General features: G+C 48.4%; 1 protein-coding gene across 3 annotated transcripts in view; it reads right to left on the bottom strand.

Moving 5' to 3' along the window:
• The window catches only part of CNTFR (ciliary neurotrophic factor receptor), a 452372-nt gene extending 438338 nt beyond the window's left edge, over nucleotides 1–14034 (bottom strand). Inside the window, exon 1 of one of the 3 annotated variants that reach the window (XM_053408065.1) lies at nucleotides 13682–14034. The gene's annotated coding sequence lies outside the window, so the exon portion shown is untranslated. Of the gene's footprint in view, nucleotides 1–12287; nucleotides 12453–13672 lie in introns of those variants that run through there. The other 2 variants (XM_053408064.1, XM_053408063.1) reach the window with 2 other exon arrangements.
• Nucleotides 14035–27173: the final 13139 nt, after the last annotated feature.

The raw sequence follows: 27173 nt of genomic DNA on the forward strand, positions 1-27173 counted from the left end.
TGGGGTGTAGTGGCGAGAGTGTCGGACTAAGACCTGTGAGAGACCAGGGTACAAATCCCTACTCCTTCACGAAGCTCACAGGGTGCGTCAGTCGCAGCCTCTTCACCTCCCTCGCAGGGTCGTTGCAGGGATTAACTGAGGAGGGGGTGAACCATGTGCTCCTTGGGAGAAAAAATGGGGTATAAATGCAACAAATAAGCTCTTCTGGAGTACAGGATCAGGTTCAAGGTGCTGGTTTTAACCTTTAAAGCCCTATACGGCCTAGGACCCTGGTACCTACAGGACCGCCTCTCCTGGTATGTCGCCACAGAGAAACTTACGGTCTTCAAATAAAAACATCTTGAAGGTCCCCAGCCTCAAGGTGGTTAGATTGGTCTCAACTAAGGCAGGGCCTTTTCAGCACTGGCCCCGACTTGGTGGAACACTCTGTCACAAGAGACTAGGGCCCTGCGGGACTTGACATCTTTCCGCAGGGCCTGCAAGACAGAGCTGCTCCACCAGGCCTTTGGCCAGGGCACAGTCTGACCCCCTCCTTTGGTAATCCCCATAGAACTCTAGCCCAATGGTTGCCATTAATTTGATTCTGAATTTTAAAATGAATTGATTTTAGAATGTTGTGTTACCTTTATTGTTGTTAGCCACTCTGAGCCCGGCTTTGGCTGGGGAGGGCGGGATATAAATAAATAATAATAATAATAATTACCGGTAGTATTATTATTATTATTACCTGTCCAGGTAGGGAGGGGGTGCAGTAGCTAGAGTTTGCAAAGGACCCAATGCCTCAGAATGCACAATATTTGAAAGCCAAACTAATTCAGAAATGCAGCTGGGGGAAAACCCCAACATCTGCTCTCGCCGAACGCGATACAAGGACGGGCCGCAGGCTCTGCCAATAAAAGGAAGTGTAACCAAACAAGCAGCCAGAGGAAAAAAGGGGAGGAGGAGAAGAAGAGAGGGAACAATATTAACAAATAAAAAGAGACGCTAGCCGGCATCCAAACTCACAAAAAATAAATATTGAAACTGACCCCAAACTGTTATTTAAACACAGTGTTTCTCTCCCCATCTGTCTCCAGCTCTCTCTTCCTGGAAACAATGGGAAGAGCAGGAAGAGGGAGCAGGGAGAATACTAATACACAGCGGGTGTCCACATCCTCCCAGAATACAGGCGCATTCGGAGACAGTAACAGGGTGATATAGGCAGAAAGAAACAGTTTCAGGGCACATTCCAGCATGTAGCTGTTCTTGTCATACGCACGCTCCACTGAAGTGAATGGGAGGTGTGCAAGAGCACATGGAAAGTTCTGGGACTTGGAGGGCAGAGATAGGGGAGAGGCTGCTTCATACTTGGGTATGTTTAGCCTGGATATGAGAAAACAGAGGCTTTGAACACGGCTGCCACACTGTTGGTTAAACCACGGAGCCTAGGGCTTGCAGATCAGAAGGTCGGCGGTTCGAATCCCTGCAACGGGGTGAGCTCCCGTTGCTCAGTCCCAGCTCCTACCAACCTAGCAGTTCGAAAGCACGTCAAAGTGCAAGTAGATAAATAGGTACCTCTCTGGCGGGAAGGTAAACGGTGTTTCCGTGTGCTGCTCTGGTTCGCCAGAAGTGGCTTAGTCATGCTGGCCACATGACCCGGAAGCTGAACGCCGGCTCCCTCGGCCAATAAAGCGAGATGAGCGCCGCAACCCCAGAGTCAGCCACGACTGGACCTAATGGTCAGGGGTCCCTTTACCTTTACCTTTTACCGTGCACAAGCTTGCTTTCCACAGCTCCAGAGCGGAGGACCTGAAGCAATGATTTCAAATGACAAGAAAGGAGATTCTGACAAAACGACAGGAAAAAACTGACTGGCGGTTAAGAGTTCTTTGACAGCGGAGTGGACTCCCTCAGAAGGTGGTGGGCTCTCCTTCACTGGGGGTCTGCAAACAGACGTTGAATGGCCATCTGTCAGGAATGACTTTGTTGTGATTCCTACACTGCAGGGATTGCGATAGATGGCCATTGTCCGTTCTTGAAATTAGCCAGGTGCATTTTGCCAATGCCGAAGGCCTTTGGGCAGTTCCCTCATTGTGAGAAGCCAAGTTACAAGGAACCAGGCAGAGGGCCTTCTTGGTGGTGGTGCCCACCTTGTGGAACTCCCTCCCACCAGATGTCAAAGAGAAAAACAACCACCAGACTTTTAGAAGACATCTGAAGGCAGCCCTGTTTAGGGAAGCTTTTAATGTTTAACAGACTATTGTATTTTAATATTCTGTTGGAAGCCGCCCAGAGTGGCTGGGGAAACCCAGCCAGATGGGTGGGAAATAAATATTATTATTATTATTATTATTATTATTATTATTATTATTATTGCACTTGGCTTGACCACCTGAGACCAAGTGCCTGGGCACAAGGATGGCACCTGACATTTCCACCATCTGGACTTTTTAGCTTAGAGAAGAGGTGGTGTATGGAAGTTCATAAAACTATGCATGGCATGGAGGAAGGAGACACCCCATAAAGTTGAAGGTTGGAAGATACAGGATAGATAAAAGAAAGTCCTTCATAGTTCACAAAAGCCACAGGAGGAAGTCATGGCCACCAACCTGTAGAGCTTTAGAAGAGAACTGGAACAATTCAGGAGGAAAGGACTACTGATGGCTCCTAGCCACAATGGCTCTGCTCTGCCTCCACAGCAATCCCTCTGAATACCAGTTGTTGGAAACCACGGGAATGGGGATTGTTGCTCTTGTGTTCGAATCCTGCTCACTTGTTTACCCCCTGGCACCTGGTCAGCCTCTGAGAGAAGAGGAAGCTGGACTAGATGGGCCATTGTTCTGGTCCAGAGGGTTCTTCTTCTTAAATGCCAATCATTAGACAAGGGGAAGACAAGGCTGCTTGAAAACGCCCTGAAGCCCCTCTCCAGCTGCCCCCAAAGATTCAGTGCATTGCATGGAGTTCAAGGGCAATTAGTCTAATTAAGCAATTAAATTATCTCTCTCCTTTTTTTGAAAATAACTCCTTGGAAGACTAGCTAATGTCTTGCCCCGCGAAGTCTGGCTGCCCCTTGGGCTCTGATGTCTTTCATCAGCACGTCAAGGCAGTTTTATTCTGACAGGCATTCACTGGGCAGGAGAGATACAGTCGTCTCCTGATTGGTTTTAACAGCTGGATCCAGCCTCCCTTAATTGTTTTATATTTTTATTTTTGTGAAATAGCTATTTTTAAATGCGGCAAGCCACCCTAAGCAACACTTTCACATTAGAAGGGTGGGATATAAATACGTTTGAGTAAGAAAAGTTCTGCAGGAAACAAGAGTAGACCTTTAAAGGAAAAAAGGACTGATCTTTTCCACTTCCAGGTCTTTTTGAAAAAAAGCTGGGAAAGAATCTGACAGTTAAAAGTAAGATTTTTCCCATTCATGTTTGTTGCATTAGCAGCCGTTGAACTTGCAGGGCTTCCCTTACAAGTCAAGGCATGGAAGTGTCACTGCAGACCTGTGCAAACACCGTGTGGCTCCATACAATCTCTCTGCTCCACAACTTTAAGATGCACAAAGTCCTGGGTTCATGAGACTCTCTGCAAAATCAATGGTATAAGAAAAAACTGCTGCTTTCCAAGAGCCAGTATAGAGTCCTTATGTAGGTTCTCTATCGGTAGGAGACAATAACAGAGGCCAACCAGAGAATATTGAGAAGCAAAGCAGCTAGTAAGAATGATCTTTATTAAACTCTTGCAACAGGGTCCCCACTCCCCACACACAGGGAGAGAGAGGAGAGGAACCCAGAACAAAGGTGTGCAAGCTCTTATATAGACTTTTGAAATTGCCTCCCCTATAGCTCAAGACCCCCCAAAAAATATCATACATACATCACAGAAAGAGGTGCTCCCCAGCAGAAATTTGAGAGTGTTGCTTCTCTCCTGTCTGCCAGGATACCTGATAATGCCTTATCTGATTGTCTTTTCTGGGTAGCCTGGCCATTCCTTAGAGATGGTAAATCCTTAGTTCATGAATCTCTTACACATATTGAGTGTGTGCTCAGCATAACAGCTACTTGCCAGGCTGTATTTACAGGGAGATGTAAGCAGCCCCTATTGTCCAAAGACCATTGGAAAGCTTTCCCCCTTTTCCTTCCTCCTTGCAGAGAAATATCTGAGGTCCATTTGGGAGAGTCAAAATGGCTTCAGGATTGTTCTCCTGTACTATTTCAGAAACGTGGCTTACAGACTTATGTACATGTTTGCCTTGTACATTTATGAACATTTATTTTATGGATATATAAGACCTTAGAATTCCTATAACATCAACTCTAGGAGGAGATTCTCTCTCCTGCCTCAAAAATCTCACTTGGCCAGCGCCAAAGTTTCCTGCTTGTAGGACCTGAGTCCTGATGCACATTTTCTTCCCAACAGCAGCAGAAAATAAGAGAGCCTCCCACCCACCTCCAAGCACAAATGCACATACAAATCTTCCCAAATAATTCCAGCAAGCCTTCTGCCGCCTACCGGCAGCATACAGAATTACAGCCTTGCTTCTCAAATGAAGGCCTCCTGTTGGAGCTGGGTTGCCTGAACCAAAACACATCTACTGAACATAGGAGCCAGGAAGCTGGAGGGGGCGGGTGAAGAGGAGCTGCCAAGCCCTATAAAAGGCTTAGCTTCCAAAATTCGGAAGCCACTGTGCTGATTATGTTCTCTCCCCACATTTTTTTGCACAAGAGCACAAGCCACAGAGAGCCACCAGGACTGGTTACAGAAGGAGTTTGTACCAGGGCAATAATGCAAATCCGGAGACTGCAAAAGCACTCCAACATTTCTACAGTTCCAACTCTCTCGCACAGGTCAGAAGGGAAGAGGAAGAAGGCAGCACTCAGCACAGTTCTGTCTTCCACAGAGGTGGGATTGCCTCTCTGCAACCTGCAGATTGTCAAGTACGATGCGGTGAACAGCGCACACAAACAGTGAACACTGGCAGGCATGCAAATGGCAAGGCTGGGCTCCACGTTAGTGCCAAGAGGTGCCATGTCCCACCACCCAAAGATCTGCATGCCCACAGACCACAAAAGAAAATATCCAAAGACCCAGCAAGCGGAGAAAATGGCCTCGTCCCCAAGCACCAGGCAGCTTGTGCCAGTCAAAGAGTGGGCGCTTGGCATCAGCCTGCCACTGTGGGCAAACCAGAGAATACAGTGGTACCTTGGTACTCAAACAACTTGGAAACCAAACACTGCAAACCCAGAAGTAAGTGTTCCAGTTTGTGAACACTTTTCGGAAGCCGTACATGCTCCGTTTTGAGTGTTGCACTTCCGATTTGAGTGTCACACTTCTGTTTTGCATGTTACGCTAAAGTCTGTCTGTTTTTGCTATTTTTATTTTTGTGGCTCTTTTTGTTTTGTTTTTGTGACTGTGTGGAGCCCGGTTCAGCTACCGATTGATTGGCTGATTGTATGACTGCAGTACATGGTTTATTGCTTTCATTTTATGGATCAATGGTCTCGTTAGATAGTAAAATTCATGTTACATTGCTGTATTAGGGGTTGTTTTAAAAAGTCTGGAACGGATTAATCCATTTTGCATTACTTTCTATGGGGAAGCCCCCCTTGGTTTTGGAACGCTTTGGTTTTGGAATGGACTTCCGGAACGGATTACGTTTGAGGACCAACGTACCACTGTAGTAAGGTTGGAAGGGAACCCTAGGGTCCTCTAGTCCAACCCTCTGCAATGCAGGAATTGCAGCTAAAAATAGGATACTTTTTATCCAGCAAACAAGTTACACTTTTATAAAAATACTGTTTCATAAACAAACCTGAAGGGCTAGCGAAGAAACCCAGCAATACATTCTTCCAAGTCAGTCATTCAGTGCTTGAGTGGTTTCCTAGTTGCATTCTGGTACTTTTTAAAGAATTGTTTGAAATAGAACAGTACGATAAAAGAACTTCTGTTACAGAAATAAAAATTCTCTGTTAAACTTTCTCCTAAAACTGAGGTGGGGGTTTCAAATGCCTTTCCTGCCTCCCAGGACCCTGACCTCAGGATCCCCAGATCTTTTAAGACTTGCTTTAACTAAATGATCAAATAAGGAAGGAGACTGGAATGAAAGAAAGAATAAAGGGAAGGTGGATTTTCTGAGGCTCTCCATCAAAACCCATGAAAATCAGAAGGGCTCAAACACTCTCTCAGTCCTCAGAGGTCCAGGAAGCCTTGAGAGATGCCTTGCTGGGAACGTCTTTTGCTGGCCAGAACACACTTTCTCACCTGTACGCTTGCGTTAGCTGACACCCACAAAATGGAGAAAAATCTGGACATGTTAGCAAAACTACACAACGCAGAGAAGATGGAGTCTACCCAGCCAAAACAGCTGTTATCCCTGTCAAGCAAGCACCACCAGAAACCAGTACAAATTCAACACACACCAGCAACCGGTGCGTAAAGCAGGATAACCGATAACATTCACCACGGCTTCTTCACAAGTTATTTCCACAAGACTCCCCAGCACCCACGTTCCCTTCAAAGCGAAGTCCCTGGGCAACTGATGTCAGGTGGTCAGTGACTCAGATGCCACGGTGACTGCAATGCGAGTCATGCAAAGGTTACTCTCTCCTACACAAGCAACTTTTGCAGAGATACAGGTGAAGGGGAAATTGACATGTCCAACTTCTTAACCCCCATCCCAGGGTTCATATCGAGAGTCACGCATGTAGCTGAGGCAATTGCAACCCACTTGGGAATCAGATGGGATGAGGGAACCATGTTGCTTCTTAGCAGTTGCTCTTTAAATAGGTGAAATAAGGATATTCCTGTCTGACACAATTTTCTACAGACTGGCCAAGCCCCTGGGACCACGTATCATGGGGAGGTCCTTGTGGCTAACAGTTGTTCTGCAAAGTCAACTGTTCTGCAGGTCTTTCCCATCACCAGCTACCAAAGACTCTTAGCTGTAGAAGCTGCCCAGGATACTGGGACCTTCTGCATTCAAAGCAGGTGTTCTTCCTCCAGGCCAGAAGCTGCACTGATGTAACCAGTTTCCTACAAATACTTGAACTGGGACAAACGCCAAACCCATTGCCCTTCGGTCTGTATTTGTGTCCTGCCTGCGTCGTGGACTCACATTACTAGAAAACCCTCAAATTTCCCCTTCTGCAAAAGGGGCACTGACCTACCTCACAGGGTTGTTTAAAACAAAGCCTGCCAACATTTTCGACGTTATTAATGGAGCACTGTAGCAGCAACTCGCTTCTCCGTTAATTCAAAATTCATGTGATCAGTACACAACATTCTGGGACTCCTTAATTGCTCAAATTTTGTTTTATTCATGAGCGATAATTTACGTTTAAATGTTCCTTGAGTGACTTATTTGTTGTCTATTTGGGGCCATGCTCCAGGGGCTCCACAGGGAATGCAAAACTCTGCAAGCGTCAAGCTTTTCCACTCTCATTTAAGCACATGGGGGAAACTGTTCCAGCGAGAGACGTACCTATGAAGCAGCTCCTTTCACAAAGCACAGGAGGAACCACCCATGAAATGAAGACTCTGGGACACACAAAAAACAGGGATCGCTCCCATCTGTTGCAAATGGGAATTGTGCAAGAGAACTGCCCAGAGGACTGTGCACCCCAGTTAGATTTGCTTAAAAACAAACAAACCCAGTGTTTTAAAAACTTTTTTTAATGTAACTTTTCCAAAACTGAATACAAAAACAACACTAACATAAAAACTGATACGCAAACTAAATTTAATACTGCATGAGAAAACTTTTAACAGTACACACCATTTTAAGAAAAGACAGTCACATTTTGATGGTCAACACATCGTCTCAAGGCACCATCTGCTGGAATGTCTCCAGCCCAAGAAAGGCCCCTTGCAAACGTTAGTTGCTGGACAACAAAAATGGGGGATAAAAATTTAAGCCTTGAATGGGAGTTGTGCATGAGCAAAACTCTGTTTCAGCAGGCCTCACTTTGGCAATATTCCTAGCGGATCATGCCCTTGCAGCTGGTCACAAGCTCTCTCTCTTGTAGAGTAGCAGATGACTATCTCATTACATGCCATCTCAGCCTGAGATTTAAACTGACTTTGTATTACAAAAGGAAAACATAAGCAGCAAATGCAACTGTTTTTTTCTCAGCAGTTTCAAGCTAAGCAACACAAATTAAAGATCGGCTTCCAAACAAGCAATACTCTTTCTCTCTCGCACACACTGAAAACATTTATGAGGCTTCCCAAGCAAAATTCAACTACAAGGGCTTAGGTGTCTGTACACACCAGCCGATTACTCATCAAGTCCTGAGCATTTGTTTTCAAATGAAGGATCCGGGAACAAGTTCCCCTCAATATGCAAAGCCCTGGGTTGGTCACAGGGTTCCTGTTTCTCCTAAGTTGTAAGAGTCATTCCCCCATGGCAGAGAAAGAATGAGAAACCGCTTCATCTGAGTGGGGCTTCTGCCATCTGCCCCAGACAAGCAGGATATTCTGGAATGCTTTTTATTAGCCAACATGGTTCTTTACCATGCACAGGGAGCACATGCCAGCCTTTGAAAATTCTGGGATTTGGGGGAGTTCCTTGCTACTCAAAGGCTCAGGAAGGGAAAATCCACCGAAAGAAGCAGATGCAACTGTGAACACACACACACCCTCTCCAAATACGCTACATCAAAAAGGAAAAAAAACCCCACACATTTCAGTCAATTCATCTTTTGGTTTTTCAACACGCTACACTGCCATCGTGCTGTCAAGACTCCTTAGGAAGCACGGTTGTTGCAACCAACTCTCTCTTTCTCTTTGAGGAAAGTGGGAGAGAGCAAGCATGGCGAGGGATTATCGGGTGCCACCTCTGAGGTCGCCAGGCCACCCTTGAAAAGAAAAGACTTTCCAGGAACAGCATATGGCTCAACATCTCGGGGACAGTTTTTGCAACATTATGAACAGCAGGATGTGCTGAAAGCAACTCAAAGTGAGGCTCGCAGCACCCAACACACGAACGGCTCTTGCTGTTACAAAGGCAGTTCCTACAGTTGAGAAAATAATCGCCCAGGGAGATGCATTTGAAGATACAGCCCGCCAGGTCTTCGTGACACTCGTTGTCAACTGTGAAGCACAGGAGAGAGCCGCAAGGGCTTGTGTGTGGCCCAGGCATCCTGGCTGCAAAACGTTGGCAGAGCTAGCAGTGTCCTTTCATGGCTTATGGTCAACACCCTGCTATTAAGGATGGGCACAAACCGCTGGGGGAAAACCATGCCCAGCAAGGAATCCACACGCAAACTCCAAAAATATTTGAGATTCAAGAAGCCATTGCATTAACCAATTTTCTAGCGCAAGAAGTCTTACTGGATGGACTACAGCTCCTTCCGAAACTTTGCCACGGCTGACTGTATTAGGCTGGCAAAAGCTTTCCGCTTGGAGAAGGCAGATCCAGAGTTATCCAGCGTATTTCTCCTTGGGAAGTTAACCCTCTAGAACCAGCCAGCCAAGACCATGAGGAAAAACAGGTACCCAGTAGTTCCTCACAAAGTTAGCAAGCAAGCACATTGAAAACTGAACCCCGATGAGCCCTCATTTCAATGCAAGTAGCAATATCTCAGGCTTTTTAAAAACAAAAACAAAAAACAGCAGCCATTACAATTTATAAGGCTGCTGCTCTTCAGACAAATCATTCCCTGTCCAGTTCTCTCTTTCACAGACCTCGAGCATGCAACACACAAATCACACAGCCGCTGGCAGAAACACTGGAGCAGGGACTGTAGAGAAATGCACTTGCGAACACAACGGCAAGAGGAGCAAACTGGAGATGTAACAGTGAAGCTGGGAGCAGCGGCACAGGGAGAAAACTGTGGCACAAGGCAAGGTATCCCCGAACATTTTTGCAGGAAAGGAGAAGGAAATATCAGAGCAGCAACAAGAAGACATGGTGGTCGACCAGAGGTCAACCAAATCCCTAAATCTCTGCACATCACTTACAAATGCATTTATCTATCTATTGGATTTCTTGGCCCTGGCCCCTTCGCCCTAAGATCCCTGGCCCGGGCTGACTACAACAATACTGTACAACATCAAAAGCAGTCGAAATAATTCCCATCAGAAGGCAGCCTCCTTTGCAGTGAGGCTCAGATTCTCTCCCACACACCCTGGCAAGTTGGAGGAGAGTGCAGTTTCAAGAGAGTTTGGAGAGAGGCAGGCAGATGAAATCCAGTTCCGTATGCACAACTGCCGTCCGTATGCACAACTGCTTCTGCTCCCCAAAAGTTGCTGCAAAAAGGAACCACCACCGGGTTTCAAGGCAACTCACTGGAACATCAGGATGCCAGATTTCAACGGATTCACACACACACATACACACACACCCCTGTCTCCAAACTCCAGGTTTGCCCCAGAGGGCAACCAGGAGAAAGCAGGGCCCAGTCACCCTACGGAACAACGGCTCAGATGCAAAAGGCGCCATTGGACAAGCAGCAGCACAACCTCCCAATACGAGAAAGACCATGCAGGATTTAAAAAAAACTCATGACAGAGGGAAAAGGAGCAGGTTAAACTCGTGCATGCAGAGATCTCAAGGCTCCTTGGTGCACCCCAGTGTTTGGCACTTGCAAAATCCCATGGAGGGGAGGATACAAGATATGGGGGGCACACTTTTGACATGCTGAGGGATTCCATATGGCTACCCCCTCTTCCTAACATCTGGCCCTGCATTTGGCCCCATCCCTCCCAATATCTATGGAGAGGGGCTTGCTTAGCAAGACATCCCCCCCCCCCAAAAAATACGTTTATGTCCTTATTGAAGAATCTCTTTTGGGGGAACAGGGACCGAGAGATGGAGAAAAACTAAGCTGCACAAACAAGCAAGGAATTTGCAAATTTTACCCAGAGTGTTTGCAGAAATGGAGACTTCAGGGCTTGTAAGTGGAGGATGGGGAGGGCAAATACATCGACTTTTTAATGGATTGAGGGCACCTAGTATGGAAACCAGGTTTTTCTTTCCATATACTGTAACTTTTGTTTTTAAGTGAGGGTGCCAGACACTTGTGTAATTATTTTCTTACAATCATCACCAAGGGAGGGGTGGTTTCTAGGAGTTGGGGGGAAAGATCCATGTAATTGATGGGGGGGTGCAAGAAGACAGGCAGCCTTATCCCCACTTTTAAGATTTCCCTGCGCTCAATGCCATTAGCCCCATAAAAGCACTCCATGCCCCACAGAGTTAAAAAAATATGGGGGGGCCGGGGCCGGGAGAGGATGGCTTTTAAAAGAACGCTCTTTCACAGCTACTCCTTTCCGGGTGCTGAACTGCATCCTTTTCCGAGAAATTCAGGGTCGCTCAAAACCCCCCCACCCGCGACGCTTCGCAGCTCAGAAGTTGCAAAATACCAAGCAGCCCACGAGATTGAAGGCAACAATTGGGGCGGGGGCGGGCAGGACACGAACCTGTTGCTGCCCCCCCGTCCAGACCCTAGAGCAGATGCCTCCCCCCTCCCCTCCACCACCACTCCGATTTCAAAGGCAGGGACCCCCACGCACCCCAGGACGCACAATAAGCTGCCCGCTCGCGGCTCCGAGGCGCGCCCAGCTCAGCTGCTGCTCTCTCCAGAGTCGCCGGGGTGAAAACCGGGTGGGGGGGAGAGAAAGCAGGATCCGAGAAGGGAGGAAGAAAGAGGAAAAGCGGGCGTGGGGGGGGGGGAGAGAAAAAGCCGAAGGAGGAGCATTTCCGCTCCGGCTCGATCAATCGGCGCCGGCTAAGAGCTCCCGTGCTTGGGGGTGGGGGGAGAGGGGAGAGGAAAGAGAGAAGAGAAGCCCCGCTCAGCTGTCTGGCCGGAGCAAAGTGGGGGGGGGGCATCTCTCTTTCCCCCACATCTAAGCCCTGGAGGCGCGCTCCCAACACACCTCCTCCCTCTACAGGGCCGCGAAGGAGCGACCCCCCCTCTCGCTTCGCTCCCTTCTGAACGTCCTTTTTTCGGGGTCCGCGCCAAAAGAGGGGGAGCCGGGGGTGGGGAGCCCCTCCGCGCGCCGGGAAGAAAAGTTTCCATAGCAAGAGGAAAGCAGCGCGGGGGGGGGTGGGGGCGAAAGAGAAGGAGAGGCGACCAAGCAGGAGGGAGGCATCCCCAAATACAGTACCCAGCTTTACGCACGAACCAATGTGCAAGCTCTCCAAAAAATAATGTATCTAGCATTGCATGCAAGCCGATGCAAATATATTTCTTACACTCCCCCCCCAATTGCACACGACGCGAAGAGGTCGGTGTTCATATTCCGCCAGCCCCCACCCCCCCAAAAAATCCCCCCAACACCTCGCTGCCCAATCTGGGCGCCCCACTCACCGCGCGCGCCCTGCGCCCCCCTCCGCCGCGGGGCTCCCGGCAAGCCAGCGCTACCCGGCGGCTTCGGCTGCCCGGCGTGGTCGGTGCCCCTGGCGAGCTTCGGTTCGCCCGGCGGCGGCGGCACTGTTTCCCTGCACCGGCTGCGAAGAGAGCGAGAACGAGAGAGAAGCGGAGCGAGGGAGACGCTCTTTTAAACTCCCCCCCCACCCGCGCGCGCCCCACCCCCCATGTGACCAGCCGAGGAAGCGAGGGGGGAGGGGAGGAGAGGGGGAGGGAGGGGAGACTGCGCGCACCCCCCGTGGGCACCTCCAAAATCATCTCCCCCTCCCCGCCTCCGGAACTTGCGCGTGAAGTGGCGGCAATCCGGAGCAGGGGAAAGCCAGCCAACCCGGTGCGATCCGGTGGCTGGCTGGCTGCAAACGGGGCTTGCTCCCGAGGAAGCGCGCAAAGGGAAGGATCCGGTTTGCAAGACGTGTTAAGGCGAGCTTACTTCGGAGTAAGCGCTGGCGAAGTGGGCGGTTTGGGCGCCGAGGAAACGTGGCCAAACAGCGTGCGGAGGTTAGGGACCGCGACCGCGCAAAGAGCGCGCGCGTAGCGACGGCGGAGGCGCCACAGCCCTGCAGGGAGGTCGCCAGTCGCCAGTCGCCAGGCAGCGGGTTGCGCGCGCCCCGAATCCACAAACCCGCGCTGCCCGGTGCTTTGCTTGTTTACTCGGAAGTAAGGCCGCTCGCTCCTCCGAAGTCAGTGTTCACGAGGATCCTGGCCAAAATGTCTCGGGGGGGGGGAACTGCACACGCGTGACACACGGTCTTAAAAGCAGTGTCTTCCGTAGCACAGCGCGCAACGCGGAATACATCTGCGTGTAAAGACACGGAGTGTAGACACGCATGTGGACACGGACACTCAGGTGGCGTACCACGCTGACCAGAGAGAGAAGGGAAGCCACGGAACTGCCGGGCGGAGGCGGAGATGCTGACACGAGTCTGCCCATGCATACAAACATACACAGGCAGAGAAACGTTGATGTGAGAATCGTCGGGCGCAGAGTACCTATTCGCAGGGTAGGGAATAGGGCAGCTACGCCAGGAGCAAGCTACCCCCTAAGAAAGGCCGCCCACATGTAGAGAAAGCCCGGGGAAGGAAGTCACCTTAAGGAGAGAGGACAGTGCGGTGTAGTGGTTAGAGTGCCGGACTAGTACCTGGAGAGACCGGGGTTCAAATACGCCTTCGGCTATAAAGCTCACTGCGTGACCTTGGGCCAATCACCTACTCTCAGCCCAACCACCTCACAGGGTTGTTGTGGCGGTTAAACCATGCACGCCACCTTGAGTTTCATGGAGGGAAAGATGGGGTATAAACGCAATAAACAAATGCAACAAACAAACCTTCCTTACTGAATCTTTCAAGTCTGCACGATCAGTCTGAAAGAAGTTCGGCGCGCAGAAGAGTGCAGCGTGGGCGACACGCGTCTGTTGGGGCGATCGCGCCTCACGCCCAGAGCCAGGAGGACTCGGGAGGAATTAATTTATGATCAAACTTCTCCTTCTCTCACACACACAAGGTTGGCATCCAAAAAGCAGGTTGCATTCGCACGTGCAAGACCACCAGCTCGGGGAACACGCCCGGACGACCCACGGCCCGCTCGTCCTCCAGGATCGCTCGCCCGCTTTCTCCAGTGGCCGGTTTTACAACGCGCACCGGCTACGCGTTTGCCGCCTCCCTGTTTGCAAGCCGCAGCGGCGAGCCGCGGATGCGGCGCAGCAATTCGCCCGCGACTGATGCTGGAGAAGCAGCAGGAAGACTCTCCATCCTCGCCCCCGCCCCCCAACTCCGCGCGCTTTGGCATCTGGAACAAAGCCTGCGAACTGCCAATCAAGGGGGCGGCCGAGGGGGGGTTGCCCTGTCCATTTGCAAATCAATACCGGCCTCCAGAGAAAGAACCTTGCATTAAACATGAGCCAGTTCTATGGATGGATGGATGGACTGGGGAGGAGGGAGGCTGCAAAGGGGAGAGGCGGAGGAAGGAGCCAGGGCTAAGTGTTTTTAAAATTATCTTTATTTATGGCATTTATAGCCCCCCCTTTTTCTCCCAGGAGCTTAAGGGTCCTCTCCCTCCTCCTCATTTCACAACAACCCTGTGAGGCAGGTTAGAGTGAGAGTGATCGGTCATGCACTGAGCTTCATGGCCAAGCAGGGATCTGAAAGCTGGTTTCTGCCAGGTCTTAGTCGGGCACTCTAACCATTGCACTACGCTGCCTCTGTTTCAGCAAAGAAGAAGAAGAAGAAGAGTTTGGATTTGATATCCCGCTTTATCACTACCCTAAGGAGTCTCAAAGTGGCTAACATTCTCCTTTCCCTTCCTCCCCCACAACAAACACTCTGTGAGATGAGTGGGGCTGAGAGACTTCAGAGAAGTGTGACTGGCCCAAGGTCACCCAGCAGCTGCATGTGGAGGAGCGGAGACACGAACCCGGTTCCCCAGATTATGAGACTACCGCTCTTAACCACTACACCACACTGGCTCTCAAGACAGTGAGGAGGCAGGTAGAGGGACCCCTGACCATTAGGTCCAGTCGCGGACGACTCTGGGGTTGTGGCGCTCATCTCGCTTTATTGGCCGAGGGAGCCGGCGTACAGCTTCTGGGTCATGTGGCCAGCAGGACTAAGCCGCTTCTGGCGAACCAGAGCAGCGCATGGAAACGCCATTTACCTTCCCGCTGGAGCGGTACCTATGTTTCTACTTGCAATGGTGTGCTTTCGAGCTGCTAGGTTGGCAGGAGCAGGGACCGAGCAACGGGAGCTCACCCCATCATGGGGATTCGAACCACCAACCTTCTGATTGGCAAGTCCTAGGCTCTGTGGTTTAACCCACAGCGCCACCCGCATCCCTTTAAAAGAGCATTAGAGAAATTGATGTAGGAGGAGAGGGCTATCAATGGCTGCCAGCCGCAATGGCTTGGCTCTTCCTCCAAGGTGGAAGGCAGCAATGATAATGTGAGGGGAGAGGGTTCTTGTGCTCAAACCCTGCCAGCAGGTTTCCCATTGAGGCATCTGTGTGTGAAGAGGGTGCTGGGACTAGATGAGCCATAGGCCACATCCAATCAGACTCCTCTGGTGTCCTTATGGAACCTCCAGCTCCAGGGGCAGTCTACCTCGATTCCTAGTTTCTTAGGGGTATTTGGCTACTGGGAGGAGAGGATGTTAGACTAGATGGGTCGCTGGCCTAATCCAGTGAGATAGATATAAAACATATGTTCAAAAATACAGTAAAGGTTTGCTATCTATGCTAGCATTTGATTGACGTTGGAGTGAGACTGAGTTGAGAAATAAGACCAAGGGTACATATTGATATAGGAATGTATTAGATAATATGTAAAGAAATATACAATAATAAGAGTACATTCATTTGTAAAAAGAAAGAATATACAACGGGAAAGACAGAAAGTCTAGTGTGTTGGTATGTAAATGATTGGGGGGGATTTGTTTTTGTTTTTTCTCTTTGTTCTTTCTTTTTTGTTTCATTTTCTTTCTAGGTATATAAAAGTTGTATATAATTTATGTATACATGTTGGAAATTATATTATAGTAAGTCCTGTAATGTAATATGACAACGTTTACCGATGTAATATAAGGATGTTAACAAATAAATAAAAATGCAAAGGAAAAAAAAAGATCCAGCGGATTCTTCTCCAAATCAATGATTTGTAGAATTGCAGAGTTTGAAGGGACCCCCGAGGGTCTTTGGACAAATGACCCTACCCCCCCCGCTTAAAAATCTTCTTATGTAGTGGTAAGCTGGGGGTGCACAGCTTGAGCATAGAAGCAAGGGGTCCTTTGGTGACCCAGAGGAAAGGGAACCCACACAAGGGGCCACACAGCAAAATGACAGCCCTGAAATGAATTGGGGGGGGGGGACACACTAATGTCTTAAGCCGCTTCACAGAGGTGGAATTTGCTCATCTCTCACTCACATATAACCCAGGACAGCAAAACTTTAATTAGCTGGTGGGATGCCAATTTTAATCAGGGAGGGACAATTTTCATCAGTGGTGCCAACTCTGAAGGTCACACGTTTTATTTACATTTTTCCGGAGTGTATTTGGGTGCTGGTGTGTTACGGTGAAGACAGTCTTCCCTCTTCACCCAGGGGGGCAGCTTTTCTCTTCTGCTTCTGTCAGGAGCTCAAAATGGCACGCCTGTTGAGAGTTTTGCCAATATCCAGAGAGCCCTTCACCCAGATCTGGCAGAGATCTCCTGGCTGCGCCATCCTATGCATTTTTTGCACAGGAATAAGCACACTCACCCAGGTACGGATCATCTGGGTGTGACTAGGGAGAATGCCTTACTGCTATATTTAAAAATGAGGGGGACAGAGAATCCTTGTTTACATCTGTGAAATGCTGGAGGCTCCCTGATCTCTTTCATTCTGAGCAGGGCTTGGGAGCCTGAAGCCCGGGAGCTAAATAAAACCCTCCAAGCTTCTCTGCCTGGTACTCAGAATTCTCCCCAGGACACAGACAGACAGACAGACAGACAGACAGACAGACAGACAGACAGACAGACAGACACACACACACACACACACACACACACACAGACCAGCTTTGCACATGAGAGTTTTGAAAGTCTGAGAATGCCTCTTGCTTGTGTCTGTAGGGATGTCTCTGTCGAAGTCAGCCTACTGCACAAAACTAAAATGGGCATTCGTTGCTCTGGCCACTTTACCTCTGCCCCACCTGGAATGGGCATGTGGCTCTCAGAACGTTGCCCAAAAGGCAATGTGGCTCTTGGGATGAAAAGGCTCCCCTGCCCTTGATTTGGAGATTTCACATAAACTTTGCAGGGGGTTGGACTAGATGACCCACAGGGTCCCTTCCAAGAGAGAAAGTATTTCCTCTGGCACAAGAACATAATAAGAGCTTGCTAGATCAGGCAAAGCCCCAGGATCTGAGCACCAGAGCCCTCCTCGCCACTCCTGTAGTTTTCAGTAACTGGTACAGTCGTACCTTGGATCCCAAACGCCTTGGCTCCTGAACAAATCTGCTCCCAAACGATTGAAACCTGGAAGTGAGTGCTTTGGTTTTCGAATGATTTTCAGAAATCGAACGTCTGGCATGGCTTCCGATTGGCTGCAGGACACTCTTGCAGCCAATCTGAAACCGCGCTTTGGTTTCTGAACGTTTTGGAAGTCGAACGGACTTCTGGAACGGATTCTGTTTGACTTCCAAGGTATGACTGTATTTGGCAGCATTGCTGCAGAGCAAAGCCATCATAGTTGGGAGCCAGTTATGGCCCTCTCCTTCTCCAAGAATTTGTCCAATTTGCTTTTAAAGCCATCCGAGTTGGTGGCCATCTCTGCCACTATGAGCAAGTGAATGCTTAACATTGTTGCCCTATAATTTGTAAATGTAGATTAAGAGTTACCCTGTTTCAAAGGTCACCTTGGTGAGATTTTAAGATACTATTCCCGAGGCAGTGAGAGATTTGACTTTCTTGGGCTCCATGATCACTGCAGATGGTGACAGCAGTCACAAAATTAAAAGACGCCTGCTCCTTGGGAGAAAAGCAATGACAAACCTAGACAGCATCTTAAAAAGCAGAGACATCACCTTGCCAACAAAGGTCCATATAGTTAAAGCTCTGGTTTTCCCTGGAGTAATGTATGGAAGTGAGAGTTGGACCATAAAGAAGGCTGGTGGCCGAAGAATTGATGCTTTTGAATTCTGGTGCTGGAGGAGACTGTGGAGAGTCCCATGGACTGTGAGAAGGTAAAACCTATCCATTCTGAAGGAAATCAGCCCTGTGTGCTCACTGGAAGGACAGATCCTGAAGCTGAGGCTCCAATACTTTGGCCACCTCATGAGAAGAGAAGACTCCCTGAAAAAGACCCTGATGTTGGGAAAGATGGAGGGCACAAGGAGAAGGGGATGACAGAGGACGAGATGGTGGGACAGTGTTCTTGAAGCTACCAGTGTGAGTTTGACCAAACTGCGGGAGGCAGTGGAAGACAGGAGTGCCTGGCGTGCTCTGGTCCAGGGGGTCACGAAGAGGCGGACACGACTAAACGACTCAACAACAACAACATTCCCAATATGACAAGGGCTTATGGAGGCTGCAGGTGGGAAGCTGCATCACAGACGAGGCAGCATTTCCCCTTTCCTTGCAAGATGATGCCTGCTAAGACACAGATGGTTTCTCATCTAAAATACAAAGTATCCTTCTTGCATTAGATTTATTAGTCCTTGGTTTTTTTTTATCAATATGCAAATCTCATGGATGGGTTCCTTGACTGAGGCTGCTCCTAGCACCACCCAGGCATGGCTGCTGTGTCCTGCACTGCAAGCACAATTGTAATGGGCTTTCCACACTTACTGGCAGCCTTGTGCTTTTTCCGTGTGCGCCTCCCCCAGTGCTCCAGCCACATCAGCAGGCATGATGTCACTGCTGTGCTTGCAGCCAGCGCTGAAGAAGAGCATCTGCTGGGTCCATCCAGTCCAGTACCCTGTTCTTATAGTGGCCAACCAGGTGCCTTCATAGGTTACCTGCAAGTAGGATCTGAGCAGAAGAACACTCTCCCCTCCTGTGGTTTCCAGCAACTGGTGTTTGGAGGCATCACTGCCTCCTGCTGTCATAATGGCTAGTAACCATCGATGGCCTCAATGAATTTGCCCATCCTCTTTTGAAGCCATCCAAGTTGGTGACCATCTCTGCCTCCTGTGGCAGGGAGTTACACAGTATAACTATGTCCTGCATGAAGGAGGATTTAAAATGAGCATACATACACTATAACCGGTGTGTGTGTGTGTCAGAGAGAGAACTAAAATAGTATATTAGGTAAAGGGTAAAGGGACCCCTGACCATTAGGTCCAGTCGTGGCCGACTCTGGGGTTGCAGCGCTCATCTCGCTTTACTGGCCAAGGGAGCCGGCGTACAGCTTCTGGGTCATGTGGCCAGCATGACTAAGCCGCTTCTGGTGAACCAGAGCAGCACACGGAAACGCCGTTTACCTTCCCGCTGGAGTGGTACCTATTTATCTACTTGCACTTTGATGTGCTTTTGAACTGCTAGGTTGGCAGGAGCAGGGACCAAGCAACAGGAGCTCACCCTGTTGCGGGGATTCAAACCATCAACCTTCCGATCAGCAAGCCCAAGAGGCTCAGTGGTTTATTTTTTTTTTTTTTATAAAATATTTTTATTAAACAATTTTTATATTCATACAAACAAAACATACATAAACAAACAGAAGACAAAAACAGAACAAGAAACAAGTACCATTTCATGTCCTAATTTCTTAAACCTTTCTTCTTCGACTTCCTCATGCCTCCTGTTTCTGTATTCCAAATTCTAATCAATTGTTCAGCAAATCTTCCCTTATTTTACTATAAATTTAAGCTAATCATCCTTATTCTCCTTGTCTTAACCATTACTAATAGTAACCATTTACCTTAGTCCAACATCATTCTAGCTGTCATTAATTTTGTAATATTTCTTTAAATAGTCCTTAAACTTTTTCCATTCTTCTTCCGCCGTTTCTTTTCCCTGGTTTCGGATTCTGCTCGTCATTTCTGCCAAGCCCATGTAGTCCATCACCTTCATCTGCCATTCTTCCAGTGTGGGTAGATCCTGTGTCTTCCAGTACTTTGCAATAAGTATTCTAGCTGCTGTTGTAGCGTACATAAAGAAAGTTATATCTGTCTTTAACACCCCCTGGCCGACAATACCCAAGAGAAAGGCCTCTGGTTTCTTGGGGAAAGTATATTTAAATACCTTTTTCAGTTCATTATAGATCATTTCCCAGAATGCCTTAATCTTCGGGCACGTCCACCAAAGGTGAAAGAATGTACCTTCCTTTTCCTTACATTTCCAACATTTATTGTCAGGCAAATGGTAAATCTTTGCAAGCTTGACTGGGGTTATGTACCACCTATAGATCATTTTCATAATATTCTCTCTTAAGGCATTACATGCCGTAAATTTCATCCCGGTGGTCCACAACTTTTCCCAGTCAGCGAACAAAATATTATGACCAATGTCCTGAGCCCATTTAATCATAGTTGATTTAACCGTTTCATCTTGTGTGTTCCATTTCAGCAGCAAGTTGTACATTTTTGACAAATTCTTAGTACTGGATTCTAACAGTTCAGTCTCTAATTTTGATTTTTCCACCTGAAAGCCAATTTTACTGTCCAATTTGAACACTTCGTTTATTTGATGATAATGCAACCAATCTCTCACCTTCCCTTTTAATTTTTCAAAACTCTGCAATCTCAATTTGTCCCCTTCCTTTTCCAGAATTTCCCAATATCTTGGCCATTGAGGCTCAGTGGTTTAGACCACAGCGCCACCCATGTCCCTAAACAGTATGTTACTATAATGTTAATTTATTATGGTGCTATAGCACTATACTAAACAAATGCTTATCAAAAAAAATATAGAAAATCATTTTTTTTTCTTTCCTAAAGCTTTCTAATCACTGCAGTTTTTACAACGTGATTAATGGCAGTGGACACAAAGGGTTTCTGTTGTATTATAGCATCACGGCTTTTATAAAGCTGTACTTCCATTTCACATATATCCTATTTCCCCAAAGCAGCAAGACTGGCGCTTGGGGAAGACGTGTTGCTTCAGCAACAAAGTAGTTCAGATTGGGAGCTGGAGTCTCCACTCCTTCCTGGCTCCCCACCAGGCCTTGATCCAAGCACGTGTTTCCATCTGCTTACGTAAGGGAAAGCTTGCAGCTCATTGGAAGAGCCATTACTTTGCAGGCAGAAGGTCCCAGGTGAAGCCTTGTTGAAATTCCCTCTTCTAGCTAGAGCATGATTGAAGACGCAGGCTCCCGGTTGCCTTTTGCATCTGCTTCCACCTTCCCCTGCAATGTGGAAGGAAGGATCTGTACCCCTTCAGGTGTTCTACTCACATCTAAAAGCAACTCACAAGTGGGATGTGTACAAATCAGTGTGCCTCAGCTTCACCCCCCCATGAGTTGGCCAGCAAACTCCTGAACATGCAGGGAGTCTATGGGTAGAGAAGACTCCCCACTTCAGAAGGTCACCTTCCACGTTCACAGAGAGAGAGAGAAGGGGATGGGTTGTGTGGGGGATTTTGCATGCTCCTCTCCTCCGTTCAGAACCTCTGGCCTACCTGGCGGCAAGTCAGTACGTCAAGTCCAAAGTTCAAAGACCAGGAGTCACTCCACGCAAGGAAAGTCCAAAGCACAGGGAATGCAACGCAGGGTCAGTCCAAGGAAGCCAGATCTGAAGTCCAGCACTGTTCCATAGAGGTCCAGAAGTGTGCTGGGCCTGGGGGTAACCCTTCTAACGCAGTCCAGGACCGGTCCAGAATCCGAAGGTCCCGCTAGGAGTCAGTCGGACAGGGCCAAGGCAGGACACGAGGCAGGAAACCAGGCAAGGACAGGTACAGGATCTCAGGCAGGATCTGGCATACAGCAATGTTGCTCCCGCAACCTGGGCCAGGGTCCAACAGCCTTTTGTCTTTGTCGGGGTAGCGGCCGGTCCTGATCCCCCGGCGACTCACCTCCCTGTCTCGCCCAAAAGCGAGCACTCCTCCTGCGAGTACTCAGGTCTCTCCTTCTCTCAGACCTCAGTCTCTGCAGCTCGGGAGACGTCGGTGGGTTACTAGACCCAGGGGCCGCCTCAGCCTCTCCTGACCCAACCGTTAGTGGAGCAGCTGTAAGTGATGGCCCAGCTGGAGGCAACGAGGTCATCCCCGCATCTGGAGTCAGGGCAGGCTCAGGCCCCTGACTTGGCCCAGCTGGTGCTTGTTGCAGGGGAACCTGTACAGACTGGGACTCTTCAGGATCAGGCCCCAGACTTGGTTCCGATGAAGCCTGAGGCAAAGAAGATTTCCTTCCCCATCCTCTGCTTTCCCCGATGTGCCCCAGTCCTGCCTGTACACCTCGCTGGGATATTTTCCCTCCTCCCTTCAACCTGCCATTTAATGACATCCCTAGGTATTTTGCTTTTTAGGGCTATTTGAGCTTGAATGTTTAAATACCAACAAAGTGTTCAAGTTTACTGCTCTGAGCCTTCCAGATGGGGTCACGTAGAAAGTCCAAAAAGAGTTGAGGCTATAAAGAAACAGAGGGTAATAATAATAATAATAATAATTTATTATTTATACCCCGCCCATCTGGCTGGGCCTCCCCAGCCACTCTGGGCGGCTTCCATAGAAACCAAAAATACACTAAAATATCACACGTTAAAAACTTCCCTGAACAGGGCTGCCTTAAGATGTCTTCTGAATGTCAGGTAGTTGTTTATCACTTTGACATCTCGTGGGAGGGCGTTCCACAGGGCGGGCGCCACTACCGAGAAGGCCCTCTGCCTGGTTCCCTGAAGCTTTGCTTCTTGCAATTAGGGAACCGCCAGAAGGCCCTCGGCACTGGACCTCAGCGTCCGAGCAGAACATTGGGGGTGGAGACGCTCCTTCAGGTATACTGGACTGAGGCCATTTAGGGCTTTAAAGGTCAGCACCAACACTTTGAATTGTGCTCGGAAACGTACTGGGTACATTTCATCATGTGTGGTGGAAATATTGTTGTTGTTGTTTAGTCGTTTAGTCGTGTCCGACTCTTCGTGACCCCATGGACCAGAGCACGCCAGGCACCTCTGTCCTCCACTACCTCCCGCAGTTTGGTCAGACTCATGTTTGTGGCTTCGAGAACACTATCCAACCATCTCATCCTCTGTCGCCCCCTTCTCCTTGTGCCCTCCATCTTTCCCAGCATCAGTGTCTTCTCCAGGGAGTCTTCTCTTCTCATGAGGTGGCCAAAGTACTGGAGCCTCAGCTTCACGATCTGTCCTTCCAGTGGTGGAAATATAGGATGGTTCAAAATTTCTGGGAAATGATTTATAATAAAATGAAAAAAAAAAGTTTAGAATAACCTTTGTTAAAAAAACAGAAACCTTTTTATTAGGTATTGTAGGAGCGGAGATTCCCAAAGACCAGAATAAATGGTTTATGTATGCTACAACGGCCACCAGGATACTGCTAGCCCAATGATGGAAAGAGGAACAGTCCTGACCAAAGATGAGTGGCAAACCAAGTTAATGGACTATGCTGAAATGGCGAAACTAACTGGAAAGCTCAGAAATCAAGACAAGAATTTTTTCAAAAAAATGGGAAATGTTTATTCTACATTTGCAAAAGTATTATAAACAGGTTAATACATTGGCAGGATTTTAAGAACACTTGTAATTATGAAGATAGTACAGGAAATTTGAGATAAAAAATAATTTGGAGTAGAAATAGTATGCAGTTGAGAAGAAAATTTAAGGAACGGGGGGGGGGGGGGGAGTCACAGGATTCGGAGAATCCCATTTTATGGAATTGATATTGTTTTCCTGTATATTTTTCTTTCTTTGTTTGTTGCTGTTGTATTCGTTATTGTTTGTTGAAAATTTAATAAAAAAATAATATTAAAAAAACAAAACAAAAAGAGTTGAGGCTGGAGCCCGAGTATTCTTTGATTGATCTTCCAGTTTGCAAGAAACATTACACAAACAACTTAAGAAGAGTCTTCACTCTCTTCTTGTTCCCTGGTGGGGAGGCCCCGTTTTGTGCTTTGCCTCAGGTGCCCAAATGCCTTGGGGTGGCCTTGCTGGCTAGCCACTTGCCTGCAAATCATTTGCTCCCATGACCATTGCGCCATCCCGGCGCAAATGGGAGAGACGGAGGCAAGACTGCTGCGGCGTTCCTGATTTCCCAGGCCTAAACTCAGAGCCTTCCGTTCAGAAGCAGGCAGGTGACGTCACACTGCTTCTGCCTGAGAGTCTTCTGAAAAGATCTCCCAGCCCCCAGGACACCTTCTGGTTGCTAAGAGCACAGTGCCAGGTGGATGGGGCCTGGGGGCCTGGGGGAAAGGAGCTGCTTGAAATTCCACCCAGGCCCTGGGCTCTCCACAGCCAAAGCACATTGTCTTGGGAGGTTTGTTGCCTCCTTTGAACACGGAAGGTGGGGAGAAAGAACTCTGCCCAAAGGGAAAAGGAGCGCTGGAAATAGATTTGCAGCTGGAAAGAGAGATGGCAAAAAACCTCACCCAGCATCCAGGGACGCCTTTGTCACACCAACTTGCAAGCCACTCAGCTCGATGAAGAGGCGTTCAGAGTGGCTTGCCACAGTCGACAAGCATTTTAAAGAGTCAGAGGCATGCCCAAATGAAACCACATGCAAAAACAGCAGAGGCAAAACGATAAGCTGCCAAATGATGCTTGAGGGAGTTGGGTCTGTTTAGCCTGGAGAAGAAGAGGTTGAGAGATGAGATGATCGCCATCTTCAAATATTGGAAGGGCTGTCGCTTGGAAGGTGCAACAAGCTTGTCTTCTGCAGCTCAGGAGGGTAGTGCTCAAACAAGTGGATTTAACTTGCAAGAAAGTAGATTGAGACTAAAGGTTAGGAAGAACCTTCTGGCGGTAAGAGTCGTTTGACAGTGGAAGGGACTCCCTTGGAAGTAGGTACTCTCTCCTTTGTTGGAGAGGTTAAATGGAGGTTGGGTGGCCATCTGTCAGGGATTTGGCATTTCAGGAACTTACCGTAAGCTACATGCCCCTTGGCTTCCATTCCAGGTCTACAATTCTATGGTTCTATTACTTTAGCCTTGTCTCCCAAAGCTCTTCCCAGCCGCCAACAGAAAGGTTTCATGGTTCTTGCAGAAGACGGATGACAACGTTGGGCTCCTGGGAATGTAACAAAGTAAAAAACTTCTGGGAAACGATATATAATGAGATGAAAAAGATGTTGAAATATACATTTTTAAAAAGACCAGAAGCATTTTTACTTGGTATTATAAGTGAGGACATTAACAGACAGGATATTAAACTGTTTTTATACACAACAACAGTGGCAAGAGTATTGTAGGCTCAGAAATGGAAGCAAGAAGAAATACCGTCGAAAGAAGAATGGCAGACGAAATTAATGGGCTACGCAGAATTGGATAAAATGACAGGAAGGATTCAAAACCTGCAGGAAGAATCTTCACAGAAGATTGGAAGAAATTTATGAACTATTTGAAGAGCAACTGTAATCAACAAATTACGCTAGTAGAACTACAAGGCATTTTGTAAGGAGGAATATATGAAATATCGCAAAGAAGAGAAAGAAGAGAGATATTAGTTATGATATTTATGTAGTAGTGAATGTAAGAAATGTAAATTAAGTGGAAAAGATTGGAAATTTTTCAGATGTGATTGATGGACGTCAAAAAAAAATTGTATAAGATATAAAAGTATGTTTAATAATTGTTGAAAATGATATGTTAAAAAACCAATAAAAAAATAAAGAAAAAAGAAAAAAAAGACAACGTTGGGCTCCGTCACATTTCTCTCGAGAGTGAGCGCCACAAGCCAGAGCTGAGACACTGAGCACAGTTTAAGATCTTATGAATCACAAAGCCTTTCTCAGCAAGGAGCTCTCAGGAGATGCTGGCAACTGTGCAGGCTTCAATGGCAAGAGATGCTCCTAAAAGCAGTCAGGATCCTGCCCGCAGAGGACTTCAAAGCTCCTTGCAGGTTGCCCACAAAGGGCCACAAAAAAAGCAGGTGAGCAAGTACCAGTCTCAAACTTCCCCTTTCACATAGGCCACTTTGCTCCCCTTTCCTTTCCCTTCTCCCTTCCATAACACCAACACAGACATGGAGCCACCACCGGAAAAGCCCTTCTCTGGCCACACTTCCATTGAGAACCACCATTTCTTGGTGTTCTTCTGCAGTTCTCAAGCACGAACGCCACCTTGAGCTCCTTAGAGGAAAGGTGGAATAGAAATGTTGTTGTTGGCACCTGTCTGTCTCAAGATACAATGGAGTTCACCTCTGGGGGTGAAGCTAAAACACTGCATTAGCAGCACTGAAGATGCTCTCGGCCTCCCTGGTGTGGTCCAAAGGAAAGCAGAGCAATATGTTTGGTAACTGGGCAAAACGCAATAACGAAATGTGGACCCTGTGTGATGGCCTGGGACTCAGGCTCGGAACCAGAGGAGTCTCAGTCTACACCAGATCCTTTGCCTCAGGCATCACCTGAACCAAGTCTGGGGCCTGATCCTGAAAGTCCCAGTCTGCACAGGTTCCCCTGCAACAAGCACCAGCTGGGCCAAGTCAGGGGCCTGAGCCTGCCCTGGCTCCAGATGCGGGGATGACCTCATTGCCTTCAGCTGGGCCATCACTTACAGCTGCTCCACTACCGGTTGGGTCAGGGGAGGCTGAGGTGGCCCCTGGGTCTGGTAACCCACTGATGTCTCCCGAGCTGCAGAGATGAAGGTCTGAGAGAAGGAGAGACCTGAGTACTTGCAGGAGGAGTGCTTGCCTCCGGGTGAAACAGGGAGGTGAGTTGCCGGGGGATCAGGACCAGCCGCTACCCCGACAAAGATAAAAGGCTGTCGGACCCCGCCCCAGGTTGCGGGAGCAACATTGCTGTATTCCAGATCCTGCCTGAGATCCTGTGCCTGACCTTGCCTGGTTTCCTGCCTTGCCCTGTTGGACTGACTCCGCGCGGAATCCTTGGATTTGGGACCGGACCTGGACCACGTTGCTTGGGTTAACTCCCGGGCCCAGTACACCCTGTAAGCTATTAGGTGGGCAACCCACTCTCCTGCTGGCTGCCTTTGCTCCCCACACCAGCCCATCTTTGCTCTGTGTTTTGCAACCTGCGTATCCAGGTAAAGGTGCCCCACGTGCTAGAGAAGTTGGAGCCTCTCTCCATCCCGCTGCCCTGGCTTCTGCGGCGGATCAGAGACAGGGTTGTTTTTGCCTCCGATTCCCCCCAGAGGGTTGCAGCAAACCCATCATCTTACAAGGACGGACAGTCGCCGGCAGATCCGTGCTGACCTTTAACTGTGCTTCTGTGGAAATGCAAGACAAAAAACTTGTTGCTGTT

Source organism: Podarcis raffonei, chromosome 11 (assembly GCF_027172205.1).
Source record: "Podarcis raffonei isolate rPodRaf1 chromosome 11, rPodRaf1.pri, whole genome shotgun sequence".
Taxonomy (NCBI): Eukaryota; Metazoa; Chordata; class Lepidosauria; order Squamata; family Lacertidae; genus Podarcis; species Podarcis raffonei.